Source organism: Hypanus sabinus, chromosome 7 (assembly GCF_030144855.1).
Source record: "Hypanus sabinus isolate sHypSab1 chromosome 7, sHypSab1.hap1, whole genome shotgun sequence".
Taxonomy (NCBI): domain Eukaryota; kingdom Metazoa; phylum Chordata; class Chondrichthyes; order Myliobatiformes; family Dasyatidae; genus Hypanus; species Hypanus sabinus.
Window position 1 is genome coordinate 8,808,683 of NC_082712.1, and position 21,746 is coordinate 8,830,428.

General features: G+C 39.3%; 1 protein-coding gene across 4 annotated transcripts in view; it reads left to right on the forward strand.

Moving 5' to 3' along the window:
• zfyve28 (zinc finger, FYVE domain containing 28) overlaps nucleotides 1-21,746 on the forward strand; it is a 168,721-nt gene that overhangs the window by 333 nt on the left and 146,642 nt on the right. The window lies entirely within an intron of this gene.

Sequence of the window (21,746 nt, forward strand, 5' to 3'; positions counted from 1 at the left end):
GGTGTTTGTTTAAATTCTTCTGGGTCCCGCCCAAAATTTGTTTTAAAGCGCTGGGATTGTGAATGGGTAACGAGATTATTAGAGCAGCGCAGTATGGTTGCGAAGTGCGACGGACGAAAGCTGGACAAACTCTCCTATTGCGTGCTCAGTGTTAAAGTACAATCTACCGCAACTTTTAACTGACGTCGGCTCAAATGACCAATTGAGTTTTGTAGGGAAACTAATTTGGTTTGATGTCTTTGTGGCGTTTGCGTTGTATCTGGTTTTTCCGTCACCGAAATCGCTACCAGAGTACGGCTTATTGGTTAGCGTGTTGTCAACGGAAGCATTTGAGATTTCATTTTTTTAATGAGCAAACTACGTGCAGTCTGCAGTTTATGAGCCCGGCAGGATTAAAACGGATTCAATGTCACTTACCAAACTGTTTGGTTTGTTGTGGATACTTACATAATAAAAACTAAATGCACTTGAAAAGTGTTTTGTTATGTAAATAACTTTTAATATTCTCTTCACTTCTGAATATTCAGATGTCATGATGATTGCAAAATCTTGTTGGCAATTACTGCCTCTCTAGATGCAGTATTATTTCGTTACTGGCCTATTTGTGCAGCTTTCTTCTTTATGCACTATATGGGAACATTTATTTCAAATGCATAGTTTGACAATTGACTGTGGAACTCTTCTATGCAATCTAGCTTTCAGTTACAACACTGAGCAAAAGAAAGAGTATATTCAAGATATAGATTTGTTATTGATTAGAGGAAAAAGCATTAACTTGTTTATCTGGTTGATCAGTTTTGAATTGTAGCGGGATCTCAATTAACATGTTCTTTGTATAGATCTTTGCTATTAATGCACAAAGATGCTTAAGTTCAAGTTCAAGTTTAATTATATTTCAACTATTCATGAATTCCTTTGGATACAGCTAAACGAAATAGCTGTACTCAAGTGTTATAGCTGTGAAATAGCTGTCAAACGGAGTCATACACAGGCAAGGCACATATCACATGTAAACATGTAGTCGCACAAACCTGAAATTTTCATGTTCACTAAAATGTCTGACTACAATTTTTCATAACAGTTGTCAATTTTGCAGAGTATTTATTGTGGATGTTTCAATCTTTTAGAATCTTTCCTGTTTCTTGTTTTCTTTTTGTGGTGTTTTATGTGTATCAAATAAAGTGTTGAGTGAATTATGGAAATACTGATGTGAGACTGGAAGATGTATTTCTTTGTGTTGGAGGAGAATATAGCTTCACCCAAGTTTTTACTTTACAGTTTTCATACTGAATTTATAGCAGCTGAAGTAAATAGTAAACAAGTTCAATGAGTTTCTATTCCTTGCGTTCAGTATTTAAGGGTGATTTATCGAAAGCTCTTGTAGTTGGTTAATTGACTGTGGATGTGTCAGCATTGTTACAGCGAAGATTGCATTGTAGAGCAAGGTTTGTGGTTGGATTTGAGTCTTGTTTACTGCTGTACTAAATGGGACGATGTGACCCAGCTTGCCTGCACTGACCCATTATAGTCAAAGTAAGATCTGAAGTCATAAATAGTCATTGGTGAATTGCTGAAGGGCAATAGATAGCTTTGGAACCTCTACCACTTCATTTTTGCTTATACTGTTAACAACATCTTGTCTTTTTCTATAGTTGTCCTGAAACACTTTAAAATTAATTTTTGGAGTTAGTGCTGTAATGCAAATGGTTGGACACAAGCTAAAGGCATTCAGGTTTGTTGAATTATATAACATTTCTGCCCTTATTTGGGAAAGTTAAGTCATCTTCAGTTTTGTTTTCTTCCATCTTAACTGTTCAATTGTTTTTTTTCCCATTCTGCTGCTAATTTAAAAGTTGTATGATATCAGAATCAGGTTTATTATCACCGGCATGTGACGTGAAATTTGTTAAGTTAGCAGCAGCAGCTCAATGCTATACATAATCTAGCAGAGAGAGAGAGAGAAAAATAAATAAAAATAAAACAATTTTAAATGAACAAGTAAATCAATTACATATATTGAATAGATTATTAAAGAACTGTGTAAAAACAGAAATACTGTATTAAAATAAAGTGAGGTCCAAAGCTTCATCCAAAATCCATTTAGGAATCCAATGGCAGAGGGGAAGAAGCTGTTCCTGAATCACTGAGTGTGTGCCTTCAGGCTTCTGTATCTCATAACTGATGGTAACAGTGAGAAAGGGGCATGCCCTGGGTGCTGGAGGTCCTTCTATATTCTTTTCAAGCTCTCTGTTCTAGATCATAACAAATCAGTGTCATGCTGGAAATACTCGTGCATGGAGAGAGAAGCAGAATTAACATTTCAGACCATTGGCTGTTCTTCACAACTGGTTCTTTTGCCAGTTTTGTTATATCCCTAATTTGACAAATAAATTGTGCCTGTTTAAAGCTTATCGAAGTAGGTCATTGGTCCTTGTGGGCTCTGCAATGAAAATGTTTACTTCCGTACTTCCTCCTATTTTCACCTACAAAGTACTGAAAGGAAACGTGAAAATCAAAAGTGCAAGTTCATTATTTCTTAACAAGGCTACAGTTGATGTTCTATTGTGCTAAGTATATCACTATTCTTAGCAGATTACCAACTCAAATATTTCAAGTGGAGACAAGAAAATGCAAATGCTGGAAATCTGGAGCAATGCATTAAAATACTGAATAAATTTCGCAAGTCAGGGAGCACCTGTGAAGGGAAATGGACAGTTGATATTTTGGATCTTATGGGCAATTGCACTGTAAGATGCACCAAGCTATCAGATTGTTTAATTTATGCTGACTCAACTGTATTTCTGTGTTATATCGACTATCCTGTTTTACATAATATTTATTATAAATTACTATAATTGCACATTTAGACAGACATAACGCAAAGATTTTTACTCCTCGTGTATATGAAGGATGTAAGTAATAAAGCCAATTCAACTCAATGTGTGGGCATGTGCAATGAACAACTCTACTTAAAAAATACTGTGCTCTTGTCCGTTCAGAAATCTGGCGGTGGAGAATAAGCTGTTCTTAAAACGGTAAGTGTATGTCTTCCGGCTCTTGTATATCCTCGGTGGTAGCATTGAGAAGAGAGCATATCCCCTTTCTATACTTTTACTCCTTTGGGCTGCACCTTAGAAATAAACTCAAATTGGATCAGCAGCTGGAAAAATGGGTTGAAAAATGGCAGATGGAGTTTAATAGACAAATGTGAGATATTCATCAACAATTTAGATGAACATCAATGATTTAGATGAAGGCATTGAGAATAACATCAGTAAGTTTGCTGATGATACTAAGCTGGGTGGCAGTGTGACATGTGATGAAGATGTTAGGAGAATTCAGGGTGACTTGGATAGGCTGGGTGAGTGGGCATATACTTGGCAGATGACGTTTAATGTGAATAAGTGTGAGGTTATCCACTTTGGGAGTAAGAACAGGAAGGCAGATTATTATCTGAACGGTGTAGAGTTAGGTAAGGGAGAAATACAAAGAGATCTAGGAGTCCTTGTTCATCAGTCACTGAAGGTGAATGAGCAAGTGCAGCAGGCAGTGAAGAAGGCTAATGGAATATTGGCCTTTATTACAAAGGGAATTGAGAACAAGAGCAAGGAAATCCTTTTGCATTTGTACAGGGCCCTGGTGAGACCACACCTGGAGTATTGTGTACAGTTTTGGTCTCCAGGGGTTAAGGAAGGACATCCTGGCTGCAGAGGAAGTGCAGCGTAGATTCACGAGGTTGATTCCTGGGGTGTCTTACGCAGAGAGGTTAGAGAGACTGGGCTTGTACACGCTGGAATTAAGGAGATTGAGAGGGGATCTGATTGAAACATATAAGATTATTAAGGGATTGGACAAGATAGAGGCAGGAAATATGTTCCAGATGCTGAGAGAGTCCAGTACCAGAGGGCATGGTAGGTCATTTAGGACAGAGTTAAGGAAAAACTTCTTCTCCCAGAGAGTTGTGGGTGTCTGGAATGCACTGCCTCGGAAGGTAGTGGAGGCCAATTCTCTGGATGTTTTCAAGAAGGAGTTAGATAGGTATCTTATGGATAGGGGAATCAAGGGATATGGGGACAAGGCAGGGACAGGGTATTGATAGTAGATGATCAGCCATGATCTCAGAATGGTGGTGCAGGCTCGAAGGGCCGAATGGTCTACTTCTGCACTATTGTCTATTTGCATTTTCGAAGGAAAAAGGTCGAACATACAAGGTAAATGGTAGGGCATTGAGGAGTGCAGTAGAATAGAGGGATCTGGGAATACAGATACAAAATTCCCAAAAAGTGGTGTCACAGGTAAATAAGGTGGTAAAGAGAGCTTTTGATACATTGGCCTTTATAAATTAAAGTATTGAGTATAGAGTTGGAATGTTATGGTGAGGTTGTATAAGGCATTGATGAGGCCGAATTTGGAGTATTGTGTGCAGTTTTGGTCACCGACTTACAGGAAGGATATTAATAAGGTTGAAAGCGTGCAGAGAAGGTTTACAATGGTGTTGCTGGGACTTGAGAAACTGAGTTACAGAGAAAGGTTGAATAGGTTAGGACTTTATTCCCTGGAGCGTAGGAGAATGAGGGGAGACTTGACAGAGGTATATAAAATTATGATGGGTGTAGATAGAGTGAATGCAAGCAGGCTTTTTCCACTGAGGCTAGGGAAGAAAAAAGCAAGAGGACAGGTTAAGGGTGAAGGGGGAAAGTTTAAAGGTAACATTAGGGGGAGCTTCTTCACACAGAGTATTGGGAGTATGGAATGAGCTGCCAGATGAAGTGGTAAATGCGGGCTTTTTTTTAACATTTAAGAGAAACTTGGACAGTACACGGATGAGAGGTGTATGGAGGGATATGGCCCAGGTGCATCAGTGGGACTAGGCAGAAAAATGGTTTGGCACAGCCAACAAGGGCCAAAAGGCCTGTTTCTGTGCTGTAATGTTCTATGGTTCTAAAGCAAAGATCTTATTTGACCACAATTTTGGTCATTTCCCCTTCCTTTATGATATAGTGTCAAATTAATTTCATTAAATATAATCTGAAAATTGAAAGTTTATAAAAGGGAAGAAAATATCAAAGTATCTTGCAGGATAGTAATATGAATTATGACTGCAGGTAAATTTTGGCAAGTGATTTCGGTGTTTGAGATTTACAACCCTCTGAGAAAAGAGATTTCCACACTCATTTTTAAATGACTGTTTCCTTGTTGCGTCCCTTTTTCATAGGCTCTCCTATGAGAGGAAATGTGAATGTCTACCCTGCTCGGAAGATCATTTCCACCTCCTGTTTCTGCACCCCCTCCCAAATTCTTTTGAATGCCAAGGAATACGAACACAACTGTCTTGCATCTATTGATTTTAAACAAAAAGCCCTTTTGGCTTAAGAATTTTGCCTTTTGAAACTCCTCTGGACTCCCTCCAATAGTACAATAAGGGGATTGAATTTGTGCACTTATTCCAGGTAATGCTGACCCAATCTCCTATACAAAATCTTTTGATATTGAAGTCCAATCTTTTTGCAAGGAAGGCCAATACAGATTTGTGGGACCTACCTGTTAACTTTTGTATGATTCATGTGCAAGAATGCCAAGATCCCTCTGTACTCTAATCATTTGATTTTTCTCTTTGTACCAGTTGAACATAGAAAATCTAAAGCACAGTACAAGCCCTTCGGCCTATAATGCTGTGTTGAGCATGTACTTACTTTATAAGTTATCTGGGGTTCCCCTTAGCCATCTATTTTTCTAAGCTCCATGGAGTCTCCAGGAGTCTCTTAAAAGACCCTATCATATCCGTTGCTGGCACCCATTCCACACATTCATCACTCTGTGTGTTTAAAAATAAACCCACAAACAAATGAGCCTTGCCCCCTGACATCTCCTCTGTACCTACTTCCAAGCACCTTAAAACTGTGCCCTCTTTTGTTAGTTATTTCAGCCTTGGGAAAAAGCCTCTGTCTATCCACATGATCAATTCCCTTCATCATCTTATACACAGTATTTAAAATGTATACATTTTTATGCACATGATGTGTATGGCCATAACTGGTAATGGATATATATTATCCACTGGCACAGAGCATTTTATACAGGTTGTATGTGCCGGAAGTAGTTTTCCCCAAGTGACACTGCTTTGTAGCACATGATGTGGTAGAAAATGCTTTGTAAAAGCATTGTTATGCACAATAGGATTTGGCATGATGTCAATCAACCCTGAGAACTACTGCTAATTGGTAATTGTGAATATGCAAATATATGTTTGGGCTCTTTTTGAGAACTCCGCATAGTTATCGACATAGGCTATAGTTGTCTGGACACTGATACTGGTCTAATTTTTCTGGATTCCTTTGATAAGTGATGTTTGAAGTGTATAAGTTTCAAGGCACAAATGATTCTGCAAAACTGTTCTTGACCACTATTAGGTTGGAAGTGATTAAAGTAATTTTATTACAGTAAACTGATGACCCATTTTGTGAAGATCCCAAATTTGGAATATAAAAAGATTTTAAAGTCTTAGTGCCTACTGAACTGTGTAGAATCAATATTAAGACAAACTATGATACCCTGAGCTGACTTGGATCCTACATTGAAGCATCATGGGTTTACTGAGTGAATTATTCACAACAAGCTGGGAAGATTGGTGATCTGTGTAGTAGAACAGATTTAATAATTCTGGTCATCAATTGGTCATTTTGCTTATTTCAGTTAGAAGTTCATCAACCTGAAATATTAGCTGTGTTACCCTTTTTTTTCGTTCGGGACACACCGGTTGTCTGCCCTGTTGGCTCAGTCTTTCATTGGTTATTGGACTTATTGAGTATGCCTGAAAGAAAATGAATCTCAGGGTTGTATATAGTAATAATATATGTACTTTAATAAATTTACTTTGAACTTTCCACAGGTGCTGCCTAAACTGCAAAGAGTTTAGTAAACAACAACACACACAAGAACACAGCAGGCTAGGCAGCATCTGTAGGGATAAACGATGTCGACGTTTCGGGCCAAGACCCTTCGTCAGGACTAACCGAAAGGAACGATAGTAAGAGATTTGAAAGTAGTGGGGAGAGGGGGAAATGCAAAATGATAGGAGAAGACCGGAGGGGGTGGGATGAAGCTAAGAGCTGGAGAGGTGATTGGCGAAAGTGATACAGAGCTGGAGAAGGGAAAGGATCATGGGACGGGGGGGGGGGGGGGAGCACCAGAGGGAGATGGAGAACAGGCAAACAACTAAATGTGTCAGGGATGGGGTAAGAAGGGGAGGAGGGGCATTAACGGAAGTTACAGAAGTCAATGGAAAATTTGGAGAAGGTCCTTTCCCTTCTCCAGCTCTGTATCACTTTCGCCAATCACCTTTCCAGCTCTTAGCTCTTAGCCCCCTCCGGGAGTCTACTCCTATCATTTCGCATTTCCCCCTCCCCCCTCTACTTTCAAATCTCTTACTATCTCTTACTATCGTTCCTTTCGGTCCTACAGATGCTGCCTAGCCTGCTGTGTTCTACCAGCATTTTCTGTGAGTTGTTGTATGAATTTCCAGCATCTGCAGATTTCCAATAGTTTAGTAATCTTTGATTATTAACCCAGTGCACTAGGAGTGAGGAACAGTTTTCATTTAAAAACATTAAATAATATGCAAGATTATAATTCAGTAATGTGTGTTCATGACTTGTTTTGTGCTTTCAGTGTAAAGTAATTTACACAAACTATTTTAGCTGGAGATCACTTCTGTGGTGAGAGCAATTAAGGCACAGAGCAAAGGCAGACAATGAAAGAAGACCATTTGAGAGTGACAGACTTGATTATTTTGCAGTTTTTCTCTCCTGAAAGGTACAGGTAGCTTGATGAGACAGGCTGCCTGGAGCACCTGTGGCCCTCTTGATGTCTCTCCCCATCCCTCCCACTGAAGCAATGCTGAGTTGTAGGTCTCAGCATGTCTGTCTTGGTCCTGTGTTCTGCTTCAGTTTTAGCTAATGCTTCTGCATGTCAGTTTGGATAGCTAAGCCCACACAGGAAACTTTTAATCTACAAAACAGTTTGAGTGACAGGAAAGTAACACATCTGTAATTCTCTTAACTTTTCATGGTCCTGTTGAGGAGTATGAAATAGTTTGCAAGTTTGTTAGGAGTGGATACTTTGATGTCATGTAATCATTCAAGAGTAATATGAAGGAGGACAATTGGTAGAAGACTGTACTTCAACAAGAGCTATGTCCAGCACAGTGTCTTGCAGTACAGGATTGACAAATTTGCTTGTGAAACCAAATACAAGGGTTCTGTGGGTTGTGCAAGGATTCATTTCCTTAGAAATGTCCAGTCATTGCTGAGAACTGTCTGAATTTTCTCTGAATTCAGAGATGAGCAACCCCTCTCCCTCCAAATGATTACGTGAAATCATTGCAGATTGATTTGGAAGGTATAGACTGGGGAAGGTGATCGTGGATGATAGTCATTCCAGGTGACCAGTGATCGATGTTTGTTTGGATGCTGCCTGGGTGGAGTGACAGTGGGGGAGCTGATCAAATGAAACTATTAGTAGTTTAATAAAATAGTGTGCTAACAAGAGGTGGCTCTGGGTTTGTAATGTTTGATTCTATCTGAAGGAAAATTTGGAGAAGGCATAGGCTTTTTCCATTTGTGATGACTGCACCGTTTCCTGGTGACAGGATTTGAGTACTATATATGTCTGGGAGAATATGTGTAAATGACATCTGAGGACCTTTTAAGTATTGAGAATGATTTAACAATCAATTTATTGGTTCAAAGCCATTATTACTTTGTGGTCAATATTCCTTTATGGTACAGATGGAGGCCACTCAGCCTATCGTCTCTGTCAGCTAAGCAATCTCATTATTCATCATTTTCCCTTTATTCCATATTCCAAAGAACTCCCTGTTGAGTCTGCTAACACACTAGAGTCAATCTACATTGGCCAATTAACCTATCAACCCGTGTCTTTTGGAGGAATGTGGAGACCTGGAAGAAATGCGCATTGTGACAGAAAATTGACATATTTCTCTCTCAGCCCTTGAGTTCAGATTGAAATGGGATCGTTGGATCGAGTTGTGAGTTAACATTTATGCTCCTATACTGAATTTCAGTGGGACATGATACCTAATTGTAGCGAGATTTAATGACTGGAGGCATAAGAGTTCCTGGAAATCTTGAACAACACAATGTTGGAGAAGCTCAACAGGACAGGCAGCATCAATGGCGGGAAATAGGAAGATGCTGCCTGACCTGCTGAGTTCCTCCAGCATCTTGCGTGTATTTAATGAATTTTTTAACTTGTTTTTTTTTACCAGTTTGAATGCAAAATGTTGTTTACAGCAATGTTTATTTTGTTCTTTTTGTCCTTAAGCTGAGGTCAAAGAAACTCAATGTCCATGACGACCATTGAGAATTCATTTGTACTCATCCAGTATACCAGCATTTGGCCCATAGCCTTCTGTGCCTTGCTGATTCAAATGTCGTGTTACTTGCTTTCATGATCACATTATCAGTCCTGAACTGTGAGACCCTCTTGACAGAGCTTTTGTCCTAAATGTTTTTATCAAGTTCATCCTCTATCCAGTGTCTTCCTTCATATCATGACTGAAGTGTCCTGTTGTGACACCAAACTATGTAACTGCCTACACCACCACCTCAGGCGATGCATTACATTCCACATTTCAATCAGTCTTTGGCAGGGGAAAATCTTTTAAACCACTCAGCCCTCCCTGCATCCTTGAGTTTTAGACATTGCCTGCACCTGAACAAGAGGGGATAACTTCACTCGCCTCATCACTGAACTGTTCCCACAATCTGTGGACTCACTTTCAAGGACTCTTCATCTCATTCACAATATTTGTTTATTAATTATTGTTTGTTTTTCTTTTTCTGTTTTTCAGTTTGTCTTTTGCACATGAGTTTGTCTATTTTGTTTGTGGTTTTTCATTGATTATATTTTGTTTCTTTGTATTTACTATGAATACCTGCAAGGAAATGAATCTCAGGGTATTATATGATGACATATGCAGACTTTTATAATAAATTCACTTTACTTTGAATTTTGAGCAGCTTGAAGCTATCTCCCTTAATTTTGCTGCTTTAAATTTTGTATTGCTCTCTTGGTCTCTTTTACTCCCAGGGAAACAACCTCAGCTCATTTACTCTATCCTTATAACCAAAACACTCCAACAGAAGCAATCTCCTCTGCATCCTCTCCACTGCCATCTTATCCTTCCGACTGTGTGGTGACTAAAATTACAGTGTTCTGGCGAATGATGGCTTATTTCACTCTGCCACCTTTGTCATCTGTGCTGCTACCTTCAAGGGTTTTGGACTTGTACAAGATTCCTGTGCTCCTTAATTAGCAGTAAATGTCAGGGTCCTATCCTCAATGCTTTTCTGAAAATGCATCACCTTTCAATTACCAGGACTACATTATGATTTTGGCCGGGGCAGGGGGTTGGGGGGGAAGTTGTTCTCTTCTGACTTAAAAAAAAGTCAGTTTGGACAATTCTCAGTAATGACAGGGCTGTTTGTAGGAAATGAACCTTATGCAACTGCAATCCTCTGTATACACTTTCACAATTAAACTGTTATTTTTGAGCTGCAAGACAATGTGGGTATAGACTTCTGGACATAACTTTTATTAAAATATCAGTAAAGGGCTTTTAACAGTTGTAATCTTCCATTAAAGAGTAATGTGATATCAAATTATCAGCTCCCAACCTGCTTAAGAATTATTTTATATTCCCTAACAGGCCCAACAAGGTAAGAGGATCACTGACATTGGTTTGCAGATTAAAAATTTAGTGTGTGTGTTCAGCTATCCAACCTGCAGTTATTTTACCACTTTGCCAACTAATTAATCTTATTTGCCAATTAATCTTATCCTTTCGCCTCAGACCGCCTCGTTATAAACAGCAGCAAGTTTTGTATATGCGGATCATTAATTTATATAACTGTGGGTCCCAGCACTTGATTCCTTGCATCATATGGATCAATACCTTTTCTTTTTGAGAATGGCAATCAATCAGTCTGGATCTCCCTGGGATATGAAGGCTCTCGGGACGATTTTACTTTTGTCCATGAAGACATTGAATACCCTTTCCTACTTAAAGGTGATATACTCTAGAATTTGATTATTATTGACTAAACCCCTCCTTGAATTCCCCAACTATAATGTCCTTTGTGAGTACAGATGAGTAGGTTCAGGAGGTTAATTCCTGGGATGGTGGGACTGTCATATGTTGAAAGATTGGAGCGACTGGGCTTGTATCCACTGGAATTTAGAAGGATGAGAGGGGATCTGATTGAAACATATAAGATTATTAAGGGATTGGATGCGCTGGAGGCAGGAAACATGTTCCCACTGATGGGTGAGTCCAGAACCAGAGGCCACAGTTTAAGAATAAAGGGTAGGCCATTTAGAACAGAGATGCGGAAAAACTTTTTCACCCAGAGAGTGGTGGATATGTGGAATGCTCTGCCCCAGAAGGCAGTGGAGGCCAAGTCTCTGGATGCATTCAAGAGTGAGTTAGATAGAGCTCTTATAGATAGCGGGGTCAAGGGATATGGGGAGAGGGCAGGAATGGGGTACTGATTGTGTATGATCAGCCATGGTCACAGTGAATGGCAGTGCTGGCTAGAAGGGCCAAATGGCCTACTCCTGCACCTACTGTCTGTTGTCTAATGTATTCATTTGAGACCTTGTTTTCATCCTCTGGCACCATATATATCTGTCCCTAACAGTCCCTACTCTTTCCTTGGTTATCCTTTTGCCCTTAAATGTGTTTAGAAAATATTTAGGAATTTCCTTTATCAGTCTCAATATTTTATGGTCCCACTTTGCAATGCCCAGGCAAATTTTATTTTCAGTTATACTTCTTAATTGTGATTTTATTCAGTTTAAACTGAATTGGATGCTGTTGTTTTTCACCACGTATGTAAATCCAGGGTTGGGTACCTGAGATGTTTTTTATCCTGGGCTTTGTGTGCCTTGGGAATACTGTGACCCAAAACACTGAAAGGTGTGCTGTTAAGCCTCGAAGCATTTGAACAATGCTTGCCAGCTTAGGATATACTGGCTGAATATTAGATTTTAAAATCAAGCTGGTGTGGTTGTGAAGTGTTTTTCATTTGCATAAACTATTGATGGTTGAATGACACTTGATGTGATGTCTGAATTCCACGGGATACACAAGATCCATAGTAATTTGGCCATTTGGGTTCAGAATTGGCTTGTCCAGAGAAAACATGAGAGAGGGAGACAGACTCGCAGATGATACAAAAATTAGTGGCTTTGTGTATAGTGTGGAAGATTATCAAAAGATACAATGGGATATCAATTAGTGGCAGATATGTGGAAATAATTGACAGATGATGACAGGCTGAGGATAGGACAATTAGAATTCTACCCCCCCCCCCCCCCCCCCCCGGTTTGAAAGCTGAAATGTCTAATTCTAAAGGACATGCATTCATGCATTTAAGATGAGCAGGGTAAGTTCTTTTGCATGGTGGTAGGTGCCTGGAATGTGCTGCCAGGGGTGGTAGTGGAGGCAGATGTGATTTAAGTGTTTAACTGGCAATTGAGTGGGCAAAGAATGGAAGGATATTGGGTATTATGCAGGCAAAAGGGATTAGTTTTGCATAACATCATGGGCTGAAGGTCCTGTTTTTGAGTTGTAATATTCATGGTCTGTGTTTTCTGTAATATATTTCATATAGGCCCAGACAAGTGCGATTGCACTGACAGAATAAATCTTTGTATTTTTAATAATGGGCCGGCTGGTGGCGTAGTGGCATCTGCACTGGACCTCAAGGCAGATGGTCCTGAGTTCAAACCCAGCCGGGTCCCGACCTGGGCAGCAGCAGAATCTGCATGGAAGAAAGGCCTGGCAATCTACTTCCGTATCTTGTCATGAAAACCCTATGGACTCTCTGGTTTGTGAGGTCACTAAGAGTTGGACTCAACTGAACAACAATCTTTTAACAAAAATCAGAATTCCTTAAGGACCTGATGACTTTGCAATGGCTTTGGCTGTTGAAGACTTTACTGTAGATTAATTATGTGCATTGGTAGTAAAAAAATTTGACCTAATTAATAAAATGTATATGACTTATTATCTAAAGTAGGCACATTCAACGAACCAGTTTTGCTCAAAGGACCACACACAAAATGCAGGAGGAACTCAGCGGGCCAGGTAGCATCTATGGAGAAAAGTAACTGGTCGCTGTTTTGGCCGAAATCCATCATCAGGATTCCTGTGGATGAATCTGACATAATTTACTTTAGTTTTTCTTAAAAACGTGTTAATCTTGTAGATAAGAGTGCAAGTTCAGATCTTCAATTTAGGTTAACAAGTTCAAAACATCTCAAATAAGGCAAAATATTTCCAGTAAACACAAAGTACACTGCAGATGCTGTGGTCAAATCAATTTGTACAAACAAGCTGGATAAACTCAGCAGGTTGGGCAGCATCCATTTCAACGGATGCTGCCCAACCTGTTCAGTCCATTCAGCTTGTTTGTACATGTTGAAAATATTTTCTGGCTGTATGCTGCTTTGATTTTGTTTCCATGACTCGGTCTGAAGATGTAGCTACTTGGAGTAGTGTTGAATTTTAATATGTGAGCAGTTGACATGGAAATGTGTTCAATAATTTTCAGGTGGCCCCTCTTTTTCGAGCATTCACTTTATGACATCTTGCTGTTATGAAAGACCTACATAGGTTACCTGTTTTTGCTAAAGAAGGTATTTTCACTGTTAGGAAAAAAGGCAGTGCGCCAAAAAAAGTAGCGTGCCACGAGCAGCCAAGCTCCTCCCCCGGAACTGCATTTTAGCCACCATTGCTTAAACATGTGCCTGTGAGCATCTGTGCTTTACGTCGATTTATTTTTAAAATCCATTCGCAAGATGAGTTCAGAGGTATCGGAAAAGCCTAAAAGAGCTCGTAAGAGTGTTGCATTTAACGTAAAACTAGACAAAATTAAGCATTTTGATCATGGTGAACGAAGTAAGGACACTGTCCGCGTGTTGAACTTGCCTGTGTCCACCATTCGTACTATTTATATGCAGAGAGAAAGAATCTTGAAAGCTGCCGATGTTACTGTTGGTTCTGCTCTTAGCAAAGTGGTCTCTCTTAGTTGGCATCCAATAATGAATAAAATGGAAAGTCTATTGCTTGAGTGGATTGATGGGTGTACAAAGGGTGGTGTTCTGTTAAGTTATTTTGTACTTAAGGAGAAATCAGTCAGTCTTTTTAATAAGCTGAAACAGAAAGCACTGGACGATGGTGATGAAAGTGTTGCGAAAGTGGAATTTAAAGGTAGTCAGGGGTGGTTTGATCGGTTTCTGAGGCGAGGGCAGCTTCATAGCTTAAAGTTTACTGGAGTGAGTGCTTTGGCTGATACTGAAGTTGCCGAAAAGTTCCCAGCAGAACTGAAGAAAATAATTACAGAAGGTGGTTACTCGTATAAGCAAATTGATGCACCATCAATAACTCTCGGAGACGGGAGGTGAATGATAGGGTTTTATTAGTAGCAAAAGTGACCACGTCTTGGAGACTGAGGGAGGAGCAGTGCCTCCAATCACCTTTATACAGGGGTCTGTGGGAGAAGCCACAGGAGCAGTCAGCAGAGGGTTGTGTCCAGACAGGTATACACATAGTTTACCACACAAGTGTTTAACTGTGACGAAACTGCAATTTATTGGACGACTCAGCCTAACACTCCGTCATCAGTGCGCTCGCTGTCTTCCCCATACTGGTAAGTGAAACTACACTGTACATACATTATTTCTACTTTATATAGGCTGTGTATTTTTGTGTTATTTGGTATGATTTGGCAGCTTCATAGCTTAAAGGTTACTGGAGAGACTGCTTCCGCTACATAGTGAGATACACCACGTAGTCAGATTTTCGCTATGCTAGACAGTGCTGCAATGATTGTAGAAAAGTATTACTACTTTATATAGGCTGTGTATTTATCATATCATTCCTGCTTTTACTATATGTTACTGTTATTTTAGGTTTTATGTGTTATTTGGTGGCATGATTTTGTAGGTTATTTTTGGGTCTGGGAATGCTCACAAATTTTTCCCATATTAATAAATGATAATTGCTTATTCACTTTATGACATTCCGGTTTGCGAACCGTTTCACAGAAACGCTCTACCTTCAGCTAGCGGGGTGAACCTGTATTCATTTACGGGATGTTGGCGTCACAAGCTAAGCCAGCATTTATTACCCATCCCTAGTGTTAAGTAGCATCATTTATATTGGATAAATGTATACAATATGCATTCTGAAATTCCAGTTCTTTGCAGACACTCATGAAAACAGAAGAGTGCCCCAAAGAATGAATGACAATTAAAAACATCAGAACTCCAAAGCCCCCTTCCTCCCACACAAACCAGCAATAACCTTCCCCCACCCCTACCACTTGTGCAAAAAAGCATCAGCACCCTCCACCCACCAAGCATGCAATTGCAAAACCCCTAATAAGAACAGTGATCTGCAGAACAACAAAAAAACAATTGTGCACCTGACAATTCAAAATGCCTCAGGTTCTCTTTCTCTATCTCTCTCTCCCCAATAAAGGGAAAAAGGGGAGACATAATAAAACAATTTGCTGATTTGAGAGGGAGAGGGACCCCGCTAATCTGATGTTCTGTTTTCTCCCATGATGCCTCATTTGGCAGCACTGGCTTACAGTCAACCCATCCACAGGGCAGCAACACCTGGGAACCAACCCCAAAGGCACACTGGTCTTCTAGGCTGTGTCCTTGGGATATGGAAAAGTGGTTGGTCTTGAGCCCCTGGGGCCCCACCACCACAACGAACCGAAGTCTGAGTGATGTTCCAGGTCATGGTCTTCAACAGAACCCCATCCACCCTGAAAAGGAAAGAGACACCAAAGGTAGAAATTGAGCTCTTTTCGTAGATGAACATGAAGGAGTCACCATTGAGTGCCATTGTATCTCCATCTCTGAAATACAGAGTTTAAAAATAAAGGCGGAGTTCCCAAAGTCAGGGCACTCCATGGAAGGGAAAGACAAGAGTATTATTTTAAAGGAATGAGCTTTTAGATTAGATGGCCATATGTTATGATAGCCATTGTTGTGAACTAAAATTTTAGATTGGAGCATTTTCTTGTGAATTAAAATCTAGCTGCTTCAGATGAATTTAACTAATTTACTGTTGTTTGAATTAAAAGCCCTGATCCTAAATTGTAACTCCATGAATCATGTTGAAACACTTTGCCAGAAATTGTATATCTTGCCTTTTCCTGTTTGTGAGGATTTTCAGGTTCTTTTGGCTCATCTCAGCTCTGTGAGTCTCTGGAAAATCTAAACAAATTGATACAAAGTTATTATAAGTTGAGGGATGGTTTTGCACTGAAGGATTTAAGTACTTAAGCTTCAAGACTTCTCAAAATGGTGATTGTGAACTTGACATTGCTCTGCAGGCCAAATCTAATCAGTTGCCCAGATCTGTGTGTTAAACCAGCTCTGATTTTTAATAAAAGATACTCACTTACATAGTTCAGAATTAATTTCTTCCAAGATTACATCATCCCTAGATGAATCTTACAATTGTTTCAACTGAGAAGGAAGTCTTTCAGTCAATGTAGCCCTTTTGGAATTCTGTTTTTTTTAAAAGAAAAAAACTCTCATTCCACTTTCTCCAACGGTAGTCCTGCAAATCAATTTTCACGAGATAACTTGGCCAACTCATTTTAGAAACAGCATTTCAGACAGTGCATTTCTAATTCTAATAAGTTGTTGTCGGAATGATTTCTTTTACCTCTTTCCCCTCAATGTTTGTTATGGTAAACAGTGTCCTCCTTGTCCTCAACCTTTTTTATTGATGGAAACTGTCTTTTGTTTACTCTGTCCAGAAATTTCATGACTATATTTTTCTATACTTTGCTTCTCATTCTTCATTTTAAGAATAAATGCCTCAACTTCTCCAAATGTAGTTCCTCTTCATTGATAATACTCTATCTCAAGTTCCTATTCATCAGATAAATATTTTCTTTGCCATCTAAGTCAAATATTTGCCAAAGTACTCAGAATTGACATTGGTTTAGTTGTGGTGAATCGGTTTTTTAGCGCTCAACATAATTGTTTAAGCTTTAATTTTGGAATCCTAGACCATAAAAATAAGCCCTTTAACCCAAATGGCGATGTGATATTTATCTGTATTTGCTTATTTGTCTGCATTCAGCCCATGTCCTGCTTCTATCTCTCTCATTTACTCTAGTGGCTTTTCTTGATCCTTGTATCATCCACCCTCATTGCGGAGAAAAACCTTGCCCCCAGATCTCTTCTGAATTTCTCTCCCCTCATCATAAACCTCTGGCCTCCAGTTTTGGGTTCCCCAACCCAAGGATATAATTTTATAAGCTGCAATAAGATCATCTCCCACATTCCAGTGAGAAAGAGCCCAGTCTATCTATCCCGTTTCAGCCCTCCATTCCACTGTAAAACCTAATGAATCTCTTCTACACTCTCTAATGCTACCCGATGATTCCTGTGGTTTGGTGACCAGAACTGTATTGTACATATAATTGTGTATAGTACAGTTGGACAAACTTGGGTTGTTTTCTCTGGAGTGGAGAAGGCTGAGGGGGGATATGATGGAGATTGAAAAGATTGAGAGGCATAGAAAGAGTAGAGAGCTGGTATCTTTTTTTTTCTCCCAGGGTGGAAATGTTTCATGCCAGAGGACATGCATTTGAGGTGAGCAGGGGTAATTTCAAAGCAGATGTGAGGGGTGGGTGGGAGTGGTAGGAACTTTAAAGAGATGTTTAAATAGGTACAGAAATGTCAGGGAAATGGAAGGATATGGACATTGTGTAGGCAGAAGGGATTATTTTAGCTGGCTATTTGTTCTACTTTGTACTGTTCTGTGTTCTACTCAATATGGCCAGACTACAGTTTGTTCAGCTGCAATGTGTTGTTCCAACTCTTATTTTCAGTGACTGACATATTGATTGTCTTGTTCCCTGCCTTATTTATCAGTGTTGCAATTTTCAGGGAGCTATGAACTTGTACTTCAAGATCCTACTGTACATTGTTACGTACCCCGTAACTGGGTCACTTACCAGCAAAGATAGAGAGGTCCGTTGAAGTCTGATGATACTATTTTTAACAGTATTTATTGATAAAAATACACAAAATAATCTCAATGCAAACATACAGATAACATATGTCATCAATACTAAATCTAAAAGCAAGGGTATAATAATAATCGATAAGGAATAGCTCTATCGTTGTCTAGGGGGTAATGTATTGTCCGATGGAAATATAAAAGTCACTTTAGTTCATTCAAGCTGCAGCTTTTTGGTTGGAGAGAAAGACGGGTTAAAACTTGCCCATTCCTTTTATGTCAATCCTTCGAGAGTCGTTGGGAGTTGATTTCCCTGTTGTTAGCTAAAAATCGTTCTTCCGTGGTAAAGGCCCACTGATTCCAGGGCAAATGGAAACGGATGCACATGGCCTTCCCACCAGTTTTCGCTATTACGGGATCGCTAGCATTTCTTCTGGTGCGTCAGAGGGTCTGTTCCCACAGACCCTCTTTTTATCCTGACTCACAGGGTCTCAGATGTCAATCAGGTTGGGATGTTGCAATCCCTCCACCAACCCCCCCCCCCCCCGGTTCATTGCCTGGGGCTTCGATGCATCGTACAGGATTCAATACACAATCCCGTCTCCAAGAGACAATAGCCGGTATCAATGGTTTCGCCTTTCGGAGGCCAGGACACATTCTAAACTCTTTGTGGATTCTGCATGTCTTTCTCTCATTTCCTGGGTCTCCTGAACTGACTCGATAGTGATCTTGCAATTCTCAAAAAGGAGGGGGCTACCCCGCACCCTTTGGCCCCTCAGAGCTGTGGCACATTCGTAACAACATCAACATTCCTGAGCTTCTTGATGTTTTACTTGTGACTTGATGGTGGAAGAATACCAGCAGTGAGTGTGTATTAAAATTACTGAAGCCATGTCTGATGCATTGAAGAATTCTAAAATCAGTTGCATTTGAATAATAAGAATAACTCGCTCAATATCTGCTTTCAAGAATGCACAAGTGAAAACAGGAAAAACTGGTATTACTCAGCAGTTGAAGCACTGCCAGAGAGGAGCAGAATTAACAACACGGATACTTTGTTTTTCACCGAGATCATCAAACTGACGATGATCAAATATTTTTTTTTGCTGATATGTTTCAAGTAAAAGTGGAGGCAGGAAAAAGCTGTATTGTACCTTGAATCTGCTTGGATCATAGCTGATCAATGTTTGTAATGAGCCAAAGTTGACATGGTTTTGTGGAAAGGAATTTGTCTTTGATTAAGGATTATCTGTAGGTAGGAAGTAGTTAAATTTCTGGAAGTTATCACAGAAGATTGCAACAAGAGTTATTGCAGCCTTCTAATTCATATGTTCATGTATTTATTTTGTCATCTTGTCTGATCATAATTTCCTGGATTTCTGTTGAGTGTTAAAAGCTATTTCTGTTTTGTATGTGCACAGCAGCCGTATTATCTTTGAACCAAGTTTTGCAAATTTCTTAAAACAAAAACTTTTTACTTCAAAATGACTAAGATTTATCTTGGTTTAAGACTTTAAGACTCTCGCCTCTTGACATTAATATCAATTTTTAGTTGCACCTGAAATTTTTAATGTATTTAAATAAGGACTGTTTATTTAATTTTGATACTTAAAACATTGTTTAACAGTTCTTATTTGGTATTTACTAAAATAGTTAACTTTTTTTCATAGCTCATAGACCAATCTGAGTTGTTAATACTATAGGTTTTATTCTGAAAATGTGTGGAGTTGTATCTTCAGGAGTCAAGAATATTTGAGATTTCATAATCATTTTACTTGTTAGAAATGCAATGTCTAATATCCCATCTAGAAACGAGTGTTTAATTCCCAATGGGCTGACATATTGGAGTTTGGAAGGCAGAACTGGTTGGGGGTAATATTTGTGTGTTAGCAGAAGTATCAAATGAAAAAAAATACTGTATGATGATAGCATGAAATAAGTGAAAAGCAAAAAGTGCTTCCACTGTGTTGTGTAAAAAGGAGAGGGGGGGGGGGTGCAGGAATGAATGAATTACTCTCTGTCCTGCTTTTCCCAGAGAGGAGTGAATCTGTGGAATTCTCTGCCCAGTGAAGCAGTAGAAATTGCCTCATTAAATACATTTAAGATGCAAATAGATTTTTGCACAGCTGGGGCATTAATGGTTGTGGGGGGGGGGGGGTGAGGTGTGGACGAAGGTTGGTGGAACTGAGCCCATGGCCGGATCAATCATGATCTTAATGAATGGTGTAGCAGGTTCAACAGGCCAAATTGCTGACTCCTGCTCCCTTTTTTTTGTGTTCTAAGTTTTATTAGAGCCACAGAGACAACACCCACTGCTCACTGTCATTAATCATCTTTGTCAGCTCAAAAAAATACTCAAGTATGTAAGATGTGACTTCCACCCGGGGGTCATGTTGAATGTTCCTTATGAGGAAATGCATTCCCATATATGTGCCAAAATCATTTGGTATCTTCTCCAATAATATGCCTTCCTCTGATGTAAGGTTTACTGGCCTATAATTTCCTGGTTTGTCCCGGTCCCCTGGATCTGACTCCTCCACTTCCTCTGGCAGAGAGTTCCTGCTATCAATTACCCTCAGTTATTGTACCTGGAGCATTTCCGAATGGAAGACCGGATGGGTACTTTTAGTAGAGACCACAAAGTCATTGTGTTGTTGACTTTTAAGTTGCTTTTCAGGGTAAGAATTAAAAATTTTCATATGTCAAAGTTGGAAGATGTTGCAAATAATGAGGCTCTTTTTGCAATGGACATTAGCCAGCCAAATCATAAACCTGATTTATTCTAGAAAGTATAAAGTGAACATTAAAAAAAGAATGAGGCAAAGCATCCTAAATATGAACACTAAGTGTATAGTTCTAAAGTGAGTGCAGGGACCTCGGTCCCTGGTGTAAATAAAGTGTAGAACATCTTGATTGTGATTAGTAGACTTTTGCAAGTCAGGAGTTATATGAACTGTCTGGATCCAGGAACAGTCAGTTTTCGAATGACTAAGTTTGGGTTGTATTGAAGTTGGTCGAGAGGATATTTATCAGTCTTGACTATTTCAAAAACCAGTATCATAAATTTGAGGTGATGGGCAAAAGATCCCAGGAAATGTAAGAAGAACCTTTCTTTTATTGCTTATAGGATGGTTAAGGTTTGAAACATTGTTTGTAAGAGACAAAGCTTTGCTCTCAAAAGGGAATTCGATAGGCATGAGAGAAAATTGGCTGGGCTATGCAAACAGGAATGTGAGATGAGAATGAATGGATTGCTGCAGAGGATGGGTTTGGCTGGTCAAGCAACATCATCTGTACTGTAGAATTTTTGTATTCCATAAGCTGAGAAACAAAGATCTGACTTTTGTTTATTGGGTGAGTGAAATTATTACAAGATGGGGGAGGAGTACAATGTTTTGAAGAAGCTAAAGTTTATGCCAGATGAATCCTTTAAGAATGTAATAATCTTTTTTTTACTGAAACATGATAAGTTTTTAACTGTTTCTGGAAAGGGGTCTCATTGTGTAAAAAAAACATCACAAGTTATGGAGATTGCCATTTTAATCTACAGTATATAATTAGCTTTCTGTATTTAGCAAGATTGTTTAGAGTGCTATAAAATGTGAAATTCTGAGGAGAAAAGTGCATGAAATGTATTTCTGAAATGCAGCGCACATTATTTACT